At 32.8% G+C, this 11,312-nt stretch overlaps 1 long non-coding RNA gene across 1 annotated transcript; it reads right to left on the bottom strand.

The window, feature by feature from the left end:
* Positions 1 to 6,788: 6,788 nt before the first annotated feature.
* Positions 6,789 to 7,199, bottom strand: LOC128283650 (uncharacterized). The gene is made up of 2 exons (XR_008274049.1): positions 6,955 to 7,199; positions 6,789 to 6,850 (listed from the first exon to the last, which is right to left on the bottom strand). It is a non-coding gene; the product is annotated as an uncharacterized LOC128283650 (long non-coding RNA).
* Between the last annotated feature and the right edge of the window lie 4,113 nt (positions 7,200 to 11,312).

The following is an 11,312-nucleotide window of genomic DNA, read 5'->3' on the forward strand; positions in this document are numbered from 1 at the left end:
TAATAAATATAAAATTTTCATCATCAAATTTGTGGTCCCAAAACTATTGTTCCGACTAGGCCCAAAATCAGGGTGTTACATTTGTCCACACGGTCTCAGGAAGTTACATGGCTATGTGACCCTCTATTCAAATTGTACACAATCTGGCCACACGACCATATTCTTGAGCCACATGGGCTGAACTTTGTCACATGGCCTGGCGATACGGCTGTGTGAACCTAATTTGACACGGCATCAAGTTGTTATACAGTTTACTCACACTGTCATGTGATCCATCCACACAGCCTCAACCCTTCCACACGACCTCGGGACACAGTCGTGTGTCCCCTATTTTCATATTTTTCTTATCTTTTTAAATTTGTTTCAAATTGATCTAAAATGATTGTCTGCTTAGTTTTAACCTTCCATAAGCTCGATGTTAACCCGTAACTGATTGAAACACATATTAATTTAATTAATTATGATTTGTTTGATATTTAATTGAGATTTTAAAATTACAATTTGTTGTAATTGTATGGTATTTAGTTGAAGCATCCTATTACCCAAGTCTGACGACCAGACCGGGTGAGGAGTGTTACATGTCACGCCAAATGTGCATGGCTAATAAATCTGTAAATGCCTTCTTGCCTTTTCAGGCATAAATTGATGAAAAGGTAAACATATTATGGTAAAAATTATTTGTAACACCCCTAACCCACATCTGTCACTAGAATAGGATTATGGAGTATTATCGATCAAACAGACATAATTTCAAGCATTTCATATCATATAATATTAAAGACAAAACTAATCAAACTCATACTCCCTTATTTGAGCCCTCAAGGCCTAAATTACATATTAGAAACAAGTTGGCACTAATTTGGAAACTCAGAGAATTTTTCAAAAAATAATAAAAATTTTCAAAGCTATAGGGTTCACACGGCCATGTGGCCAAAATGTACCTTCAATAACAAGTTTACCATTCACTGCAAGCTTAAACACTAAACAACTCAAAAACTATTCGTTCAACCCATCCAAAACACGATCAATTACCTTTTAAACATGCCAAAACAATCAACCTAGTTTCCTAACCAATGTACCCCTATAAATACTTCAAAAACATTATCTAAATATTTCAAATAACATCTATCAAAACCAATTTAAAACCATGCCAATATCAACCTAAATTTTGCCTATATCATGTTCATTCATGCATCAACCTAAACATGCCATATTATAGACTCAATAACACATATATTCATATATAAAATCAACCAATATCAACTTATAATACTAATTACAATCACTCCACAAAATGATAAGCTTTAGACAATCTAGGTGCATGCCGAAACAAAAAGAAACATACATCACCACGTTTGAGATTAGGATCGTTAATGGATGTTGAATCGACAATCAACTCTTAAGTACCTAACCTGCGCACGAAAAACAAACCGTACGCTGAGTATAAACTCAGTGGTATTTCTATAATCTAAATATTTAAAGTAAAATAATATAACATACATGTTTAATCATACAATATCAATAACCATTCAAATAATCAATTCATAACAAATCATTCATAACTTATTCATTATTCATCACTTGCTATCTCAAATAACTTTTCACAAGTCATATTTCTCATTTCCATTTCACATTCAATGCTTTTCAATACCATTCACAGTATCATTTCATTTAATTACCCCTATTAACACGACTCGGACTCGGACGGATACACGGATCCAACAAAAACACAACAGATTGGCACCCAATGCCTCATCGGATAATTCAAAGTAATAAGTTGACACCTAGCGTCTTATCGGCTAAACTGAAGTAAATTGGCACCCAATGCCTCATCGAATTAATCCGAAGAAATAAATTGACACCCATTGTCTCATCGACTCGAGGTTGAAGAATCCCTGAACTCTTCCAATCCTATGGCATGTCATCTATATCTGAATCATCTGATACAGTTAATAGGGTTTAATTTCATATTTCAAATATAATCGATATCCAATACTAATTTTTCATATAATCACATAATTTACATGTATATTCATTTCAATTCAAAAATCAATCCATTCAATATATATATCTATCAATTCAAATCATTCAATCAATTGTCAAAATATCAATTACCCACCTCAACACTTACCATAAACATTTAATCAAAATACAATAATTAATAACTAAGTTCGGATTATAGAAATACAAACCAGGAATTCCGAGCTATTCAATGTCGACTTTGTCTTTCCTCTTTTTAGTCGAGGATTCCGGTACGACGTTAGCTACGGAATTAAAACAATTAAAATTCATCAAATATAACACAATTCAATTTCATAGTGAATATTTCAATTTTTACTCAATATTTGCCTAATTTCCAATTTAGTCCCTAAACCGAGACTAACTTTTATTCTTCACATTTAATTCTTTATTTTCATGCAAATTCCAATTTAGAATAAATTCAACTATTTATTTTCACTTAAATCCCTAAATTTTGAAATTTTCACAGTTTAGTCCCTATTACTCAAAATTTACAATTTATTCTACAATTCAATCCTTTTTTTCATTTCTAACTTGAAAATCTATCAATTTAATCCCTAATACTCAAATTATTCAACATAAGCAACATTTAACAACTCAATAATTTCTAAAATTTTGACATGGGTCGGGTAGTATTTAATACCAAGGTTCTAAAAATATAAAAATTACAAGAAAAGAGACTAAATTGACTAACTAATTAAGCTTTGAACCTTTGAAATCCTAATTCTCCTTCTTTCTCCTTTTCTTTCCTTTTTCTTTCCTTCCTTCTCTATTTCGTTCTATCTTTCTCTTTTCTATTTCTATTTCTTTTATTTTATTATTATAATATAATATATACTTAAACATTAAGGTTTATTATTATAATATTATTATTTTTTAACTTTAAATTTTATAAATATCTTCATTTTTATGCAACCTCATTTAATGCCAATGGCATAATTGCTTATTTAGTCCTTTAAATTTTTCTTTAATTTATAATTCAACTTTCACGCTATATGCAATTTAGTCCTTGTATCTAATTACTTTTAATTCAAGCAAATTCACTTAATCGAAACCTAACTAACTACACAACTAACTTTGTAAATATTTATTAATTTATGGGAACGGAGTCCCAGGAATACATTTTTTTTAATTTGGTCCTTTTTAATCAATTAACTATCGAAATGTTAAAATTTCTTAACGAAACTTTAATACCACCTTAATGATACTCCGTAAATATTTATAAAAATATTTACAGCTCGGTTTATAAAAACAAGGCCCCGATACCTCATTTTTTAAAACCACTTAAACTTAATAAATCACTTATATAACATAAATTATCAAATCAAAAACCTTTTTTTAAAAATCACATTAGACTGGTAAATATTAAATAATAATATTTACGAACTTACTCATCGGATTTGGTGGCGTCGAAACCACAGTTTCTGACACCACTGAAAAACAGGCTGTTTTATTATTGATGCGTTCTTTTCAAGTTTCATAAGGATAAATGTTGTACCATGAATATCTCTCTAGCAAAGGAGTGGACAATTTTCCGCCCTCTTATGTATATATGGACAAAAAGGTATAAATATATTGTTATAAAACTTAACATTTGTTAGACTCGACATCGCCTTTTTAGGCTCGACATCGCCGTTTTAGGCTTACAAAGTTATAAAGCAGACACCTCGAGAGGAAATTGCTCATTAAGTTTACTAGAAGAATCGTTTCTAGCCTTTTAAGGTACCTGGCTAAATTGAACAAAGTTATAAAGTAGACACCTCAAGAGGAAATTGCTCGCTAAGTTCAATAAAAGAATCGCTTCTAGCCTCTTAAGGCACTTAGTTAAATTTTACAAAGTTACAAAATAGACACCCCAAATAGGAAGTTGCTCGCTAAGTTTAATAGAATAATCGCTTCTAGCCTTTTAAGGCACTTAGGCAAAATTTAATATTTTCAAAAGCAGACACCCCAAAGAGAAAACTACTTGCTAAGTTTAACAAAAGAAGCACTTCTAGCCTCTTAAAGCACTTAGCCAAAATTCAATATAATCTTAAGCTGACACCTCAAAGAGGAAACTGTTTGATAAGTTTAATAGAAGAACCACTTCAGACACTGTAACACCCCTAACCCGTATCTGTCGCCGAAATAGTGTTACAGAGTATTACCGTATAACCGTAACATAAAAACATACATTACATTCATTAATATAAACAGAGCATAAATGATTCATTTACATGCGTATTGTCCTTTAATTGAGCCCTCGAGGCCCTAGAAATATTATAGAAACAATTCGGGACCAAATTAGAAAATTTTGGAAGGTTTAAGGAAAAGTTAGAAATTTTGAATTACAGGGGTCACACGGCTGTGTGGCCAGGCCGTGTAACTTTCGAAATAGGGACACATGGTCGTGTCCCAGCCTGTGTTCGTGCCTGTGTAACTTTCGAAATTGGGTTATACGGCCAAGCCACACGCCTGTGTGCTAGGTCGTGTAACTTTCCAAATGGCCACACGCGCCTGTGTGTCAGGCCGTGTGCTAGGCCATGTAACTGCTTGACCTGCAAACCTTAAAACCTACATAGGACACACGACCGTGTCATATGGCCATGTGTCATACATGGCAGAGTCACACGCTCGTGTCTCAGGCTGTGTGGACATGAAATTGGCCAAAATTAAGTCATTTCCATCACCAACTCAAACATGTACCTAAAAGCATTTTGTAGATATAATCAAGGCCTCATAACATGACCAAAACCAACATGAAATGAACAATTCACTAGTCTAAAAGTATTCAACCAATATGCTATATAAGGCCCCTAAAAAAATACAAACTTACCTAAACTTATGCATTAACATATTTAAAACAAACATGTTTAGTTCAATATCATCTTAATGTTCTAAAAATAACCAACCAATGTGCCTTTCCTAGACACCGCAATTATATCCATCATTAACACCTAAAACTTGATAACATTAATCCATTCCTAGCATAGCAACTTAATTCATTCATAAACCAAAACAAACCACGAGTGTTCACTTTCATACCATTCTAATTGTATCAAAAGGATACCTATTTACAATCTTGAAAAAATACTTAACAACTTAGTTTAGTATATTATCATATAGTACCAAAACAACCCAAATAGCCACATATACATGCCACTACCCTAAGGGACACAAGAACTACCAACATCGATGGATAGTGTGAGCCGAAAATTCGATCCGTTCAAATGTCAACAACAACGATCTACAAAATAATCCACAAGAACGAATAAGCTTATAGAGCTTAGTAAGGACATAGTATATCATTTAACCTAACAACAATTGAATACAACTCATAATTTACTTGAATCAAAGTTACCAGAGTGTAAACAGGGGAATGTATGTGCAATTCAAGGGTATCGAAGTACAAACAGGGACACGTATGTGCAATCAGGGGTACCGAAGTACAAACAGGGGTATATATGTGCAATTTAGGGAATAATTAACTATAAGCATCTCTTTACATAGCTATAATATGGAAATACAAGTAGAAATTCAATTACATATTAAAATACTATGAACTTATCTTGACGATTAGATAGTAGAAATATGATCGAGCTAATCCGTGATTTTCGCCTTTCCTCGATTTAGAACCGGTTGAGATTTATCTTGATCTAAATAAATAATTATATTCAGTTAAGTGTTTCAATCAATCTCAAACATTCAATTCAATCCATAATTCACATTTTTTGTAAAATTAAAATTTTTCCTCTAACATTTTACAACTTAGTCCTTAAGCTCATAAATTTAAATCTAAGCATTTTCATCCTTATTTCATGCTAGCCTAATTCACTAGGGACCTATACCAACCTATAAAATCAGCATTTTATAATTTTACCATGAAATTTTACTGCATTTACAAATAAGTCCCTAAATGACATTTTCATCCAAAATCACTTTACAAAACTTGTTTATTTAACAACAATTATTCATATTCCTCCATTAAACTTCAAGAATCATGCAATAACATTCATGGAAAAACCCTTAATCTTTAATAGTTTTGTAATTTAATCCCTGGGCTAACTAGGTTAAACTACAATGATACCGAAAACATAAAGTCGTTAAAAACTAACCTCAAAACACCATCATGCAAAAGCTAGACATTGCTAAAACTTCAAAGCTTTAAAATGGTGTTTTCTAACCCTAAAATTTCGATGGAGAAGACAACTATGGATGATACCATCTTTTACTTTTATTTTGATTAATTTTATTTATTAAATTACTATTTTAACCTTGATTTATAACATCAAAATCACTTATTATTATGTTCATCTTTGTCCACTAATAATAATAATGGTCTAATTACCATATAAATCCCTTACTTTAAAATTTCATAGCTAATTGATACCTTTAACTAATAGAACTCTACTTTTACACCTTTTACGATTTAATCCTTTTTACATAATTAAGCATGCAAACATCAAAATTTCTTAACAAAATTTTTATACGACCTTACTAACATTCTATAGATATTAAAATAATAATTTACTTATTAAATTTATAATCTTAAAATTACTATTCTGATTTTACTAAAACAAATTGTTACAGACACTTCAAAATAAATATTGCTCGATAAGTATATTTATACACTTTTAACAATATCAAACATATGTAATTTAATAATTGGCACTCCTCACTAACCCTTTACTCATGTACTAAAAATATGCTCATAGACAAACGATCTTACAACTCGTCAGTATGAGATTCGTAAAAAAAAAAAAAAAAGGTGTGCAGCGTACAACGCAAAAGCTCTGTCCATACTTGTGTCTTGAATAAATGTCTATAACTTCTCCCTCAATTTGGAAGACAACTGTTACACATATAAAATATTATTTTATCAAGTCTCATCAAAAGGTCCACCGGTCACATCCCGAATAACCCTACGACATCCTACATATGCTAAGCTATCATTACCTAGCGTATGGATAAAAAGGAGAGAAGGAAGGTTCAACAAGGGAGGCTTCCACTCCTTTCCATCTTTTTCTCATTACTTTCTCCATGGAGAGCCTCGTTTTCACCGTACTCCCGTCTCCGCCATAGCCTTTCTGTCCCTTCCTAAACAGGATCAACCGATTAATACCATCACAACCTCTGCCTTTTCGATCCTTACATCAACATATAATAAGAAAATAGTAAGAATGCATTCGGTCACTGTTTAAATAATAGATAACAATAATAAAGACAAACAAAAATGTCTTGCTTTTGCATTGTAAGTCTTAACTAAAAACAAATCAGTTCAATTAAAGCCTTTCCGGTGTAAGACTTCACTCAAAAACAAATGGCAGTGCCTTTCAATATACTATATACGAAATAGAACATAATAATGCATATGGTCATGGTTAGAATCTAATGAACATGAAGAATAGCAGTATTAGAAACGACGATACATACATACATACAAAGCAACAATAAATATATACCATGAAGAACCATAACGGAAAGAATTACAACCATTTGTAACAGTAGACAGAAACAAAAGTCAAGCAGGTTCAAGATCAGTAGTTGAACCGAAAATTGATTTGGATATCAATGTAATATACTACAAATAAAAAGATACTAAAAACACATATACCGAATCCTCACATAACTTCAAATTTTTTTTTTTTTTTGGTGTATGTCACATAACTTCAATTTAATACATCCATTAAAAACAAAATCATGAAAAGAGATTATTCACGAACCACAACATTAACTCCACTTCTAAATGATGGAATGCTTAAGAAAAATAAAATAAAATCTTAACTTTTTTGTGTTCCTTTCAACTTGACAAAAGGTGAGGTTCTATTTTTCATGTTTCTACAATAAAGGGACTATCCGGAGTTATCCATATTTAACATGTTCAATTTTGTACCTTAAATCATTATCAAATTCTGGTATTTAATCATGTTATCTAAATTTTATTATTTATATATATTTTGAAATAAATTTATTATTTTAATATTTATGTTTGTTTTTAAGTTGTTGGTATACATTTATGAGATTGTGATAATATAATGGTTTGGCATTGGAAAAATTAAAAGCAAACAAAACATAAAGAGAACACTTGTTAAGATGCACCAATCCATTCCTTTTCTTTATTCGTAAAGAAATTATGCAAATCTCAACATAATTAATAAGACAGCATTTGTGATGATATCAAAACTAGGAAAGCGGCCCCTACATATCGTATTTAGAACATAAAGTAGCCAGCAACGGCGGCTGATCCAACTCCAACAATAGCCGAGACCTCAAGAGCAGCACCGCTGCTGGGACTAGGAGCACTGGCCTGAGAAGGAGGGGAGCTAGCATCTCCAGGTGAACCTGAGGGGCTGCCACCGGGTGCGGGGGCGGGGGCCGCAGCAGCGGTGGAAACCAAGGCAAAGAGGGCCATGGTGACCAAAGCAAGAACAACAATTTGGCGGGCCATTGAGTTTATTAGAAAGGAAAAGATTGGGGGACGGAGAAATGCAGTTGATCTCTAAGGCTGTTGTATTAAACAATAGAGAAGCACCGCACTGCACAGTGAGGAAGAGAGGGAATGCGTGTGGTTTATATAGGGTTAGAAATTCTAAACAGAGGTGTGTTTGAGCGCGTAATGCACGGGATTTCGTTGAGTGAGGATAAAAATTGGCTCGGTTATCCTAAATTTGGAACGGATCTTATCAGGATTTCTCCATAATTGGGTTGGATTTTCGCCCCCTTTTTTCATATTTTATGTTTAACTTTGGTTTCATAGCCCATTGTTTTTTTTAGATTTTTTTTTCAAGTGGGTAGTTTTTTTTTTTAAATTTTGTGAATATTTTTTTTAAAAAAATTATTTGATGCCATTTTTGAGTTAAACTCTACAATAAATTACACAAGTATAAGTATCCTTAAATTCATAGGTAATGTATAAAAATAGTCACTTTTGTTTGTCTCAGGTTACATTTTAGTCACTTATGTTTGAAATATTACGTTTTAGTCATTTATCTTATTATTTTGTTACGAAGTGATCACTCTACCGTTAAGTTCCGTTATCTCTCTAACTGTAATCCTACCTGGCAGTCCAACTAGATTTTAAGTGCCAACTTGTATTTCTATGTAACGCCCCAATTTTCGGGAATTCTGTGAATGTTGGCATAGGTTTAATTATGTTAGTGGGCCTCTAGAAGGCTCAAGCTTAAGATAGAACCTGATAATTTTAGTTAATTTTTGTTCCATAAGAAAAAGGGGCTGAAATTATGAAATAGAACCTATGTGAAAATGTTTGAAAATGCTATAGGCTAAATTGAAGTGACCAAATAAATAGGAGTGTAAAATAGGAGGATTTGCATGACAAGCCTCCTATTTTACATGAAATGGCCAGCCATCATGTTGTTGTAGACAAAATGTGCACTTGATATCCATAATTTATGGTACAAATTGATACAAACAGGTGTGTAACTAACACCCTCTTTCTTAGTCTAGATCGGCAAAAGTCGAAAAGCCGAAATGCCGAAAATCGGTATTTTATAGATTTGCGAGTGTGTGAATGCTCGTGAGGTAAATCGATTAATGTTTTTGGTAAGCTACAATGTTTGGACTGCAAAGTGCATGATTTCTGTGCCCTCGATATTTTTGGGCTTAATAGGCCAAAATTGGAATGATGGGCCAACAGGCCCAATTCGGTAAGAACCCTCGGTAGTGATCCTGTTAGTACGTGAAAGGTAGGAATATGCATGAAAAACCCTAAAATAGATAAATTACTGAAATACCTTTAAAAGTGGAAAATTTACGTTTACCCTAGTAGATAAATTACCGAAATACCCCTAGGGTTAAATTGACCTAAATGCATGTTTGATGTTGTTATTTCTTGCATGCCATGTTGTTATTATCGATGCATGGGATTGGGATATTGACGAGGAAGTCTTGAAAGTGGCTTGTCCACATCTTGGAGGCTTTGCCTCAATTTATGATAATCGAGCAAAGAAGGCAAGCTGTGGAGTGTTGGGCTAGGTGGGTTGAGCTATTCCCACATGGAGTGTAGAAATTGGTACGGTGGAGTGTAGTGGTTGGTGGGTTGAGTAGTCTCCCAAATGGGCTTGCATATGTTATTGATGTTGCATGTATTTTGAAATGGGCCTATGGGCCATATGTTATCTGAATAAGGGCTAAGGCCCGCTTTATTGTAATCAAAAGGGCTCGTCCAAGACCATTGTTACTGAATGGGCTTAGGCCCAATAGGCTTGAGTGACTTGGGCTTTGAATGGGTTTTCCTTACACCGAGTTTCCCCAAACTCACCCCTTTTATTTTCATCCACGCAGAAATCCCCAACCATAGTGGGCTTGGAGCTATGAGGGAATTCGGAGTGGCCACCTGTTCTGAAAGTTTGATTTTCTTCTGGTGAACTGGACATCCTTTTATTTACGTTTTAAGTTTTGGGTTTTTAAATGTAATAAGGCCGCTTAATTATTTTTGATGGTTTTAATATGTATTACTAAGATAGATATTACTTATTTTAACTGTTGAAATTGGATAGCTTTAGGGCTCGTTTTCAAAAAAAAAAACAACAACAATTGATTTCAAAATAACACGACAACAAGCAAAGCTTCCGCAATGAAAGTATTTTCCAAAATTAATCACTTTTCCTAAAAATGACTCAATCAAATCGGTTTCCAAGAAATATACATGACGTTAAAGTGTGGCAATGGCGGTGTGCATGTCTAGGATTGGATCCGAAGGGAGCTTGGTACTTAAGTAGTCCGATAGACTCACCTCTTCTTTTCCAGTTTCCTACCTGGTGCACAGCTTCCATTCACTTTAACCTATAATGAAATTATCTTTTAAAACACTAAGTAGGTTTTTCTGGATCAACAATATAAAATATTTTGAACGCTTCGATGTGGCATGTCGGATCCGGCCATAACGTCTGGGCCGGGTTTGGGATGCTACATTCTAAATGGGATGAGAATAGATTTTTAATTAAAAATTTTAATTAATTAAAATTTTTAAACCCAAACCTTAACTAAAAAAACTGTTTATATCCTCTTTTTAATTTTTCTTCCATCTCTTCTTTTTTAAATAGGTTTTTTTTTTCTCATTTGACTAGAAAAACTATTATTAAGATCAAAATAGTTGAAATCAAATTGACTGCTTCATAAAGATGGATTTAATGGAAGGTTCAAGTATGTCTTCTTTGTATTCCTCTATCTCTTTTATTCAGTACTGAAAAATAAAAGATTAGATTTTTTATTGTTTAATGAAAACCCTAAATTAAAATTCTTGATATTTTCTTCTTCTTTTTGAAATTGTTTGTAAGCATGTATTTTATTTT

This window comes from Gossypium arboreum, chromosome 2 (genome assembly GCF_025698485.1).
Source record: "Gossypium arboreum isolate Shixiya-1 chromosome 2, ASM2569848v2, whole genome shotgun sequence".
Classification (NCBI taxonomy): Eukaryota; Viridiplantae; Streptophyta; class Magnoliopsida; order Malvales; family Malvaceae; genus Gossypium; species Gossypium arboreum.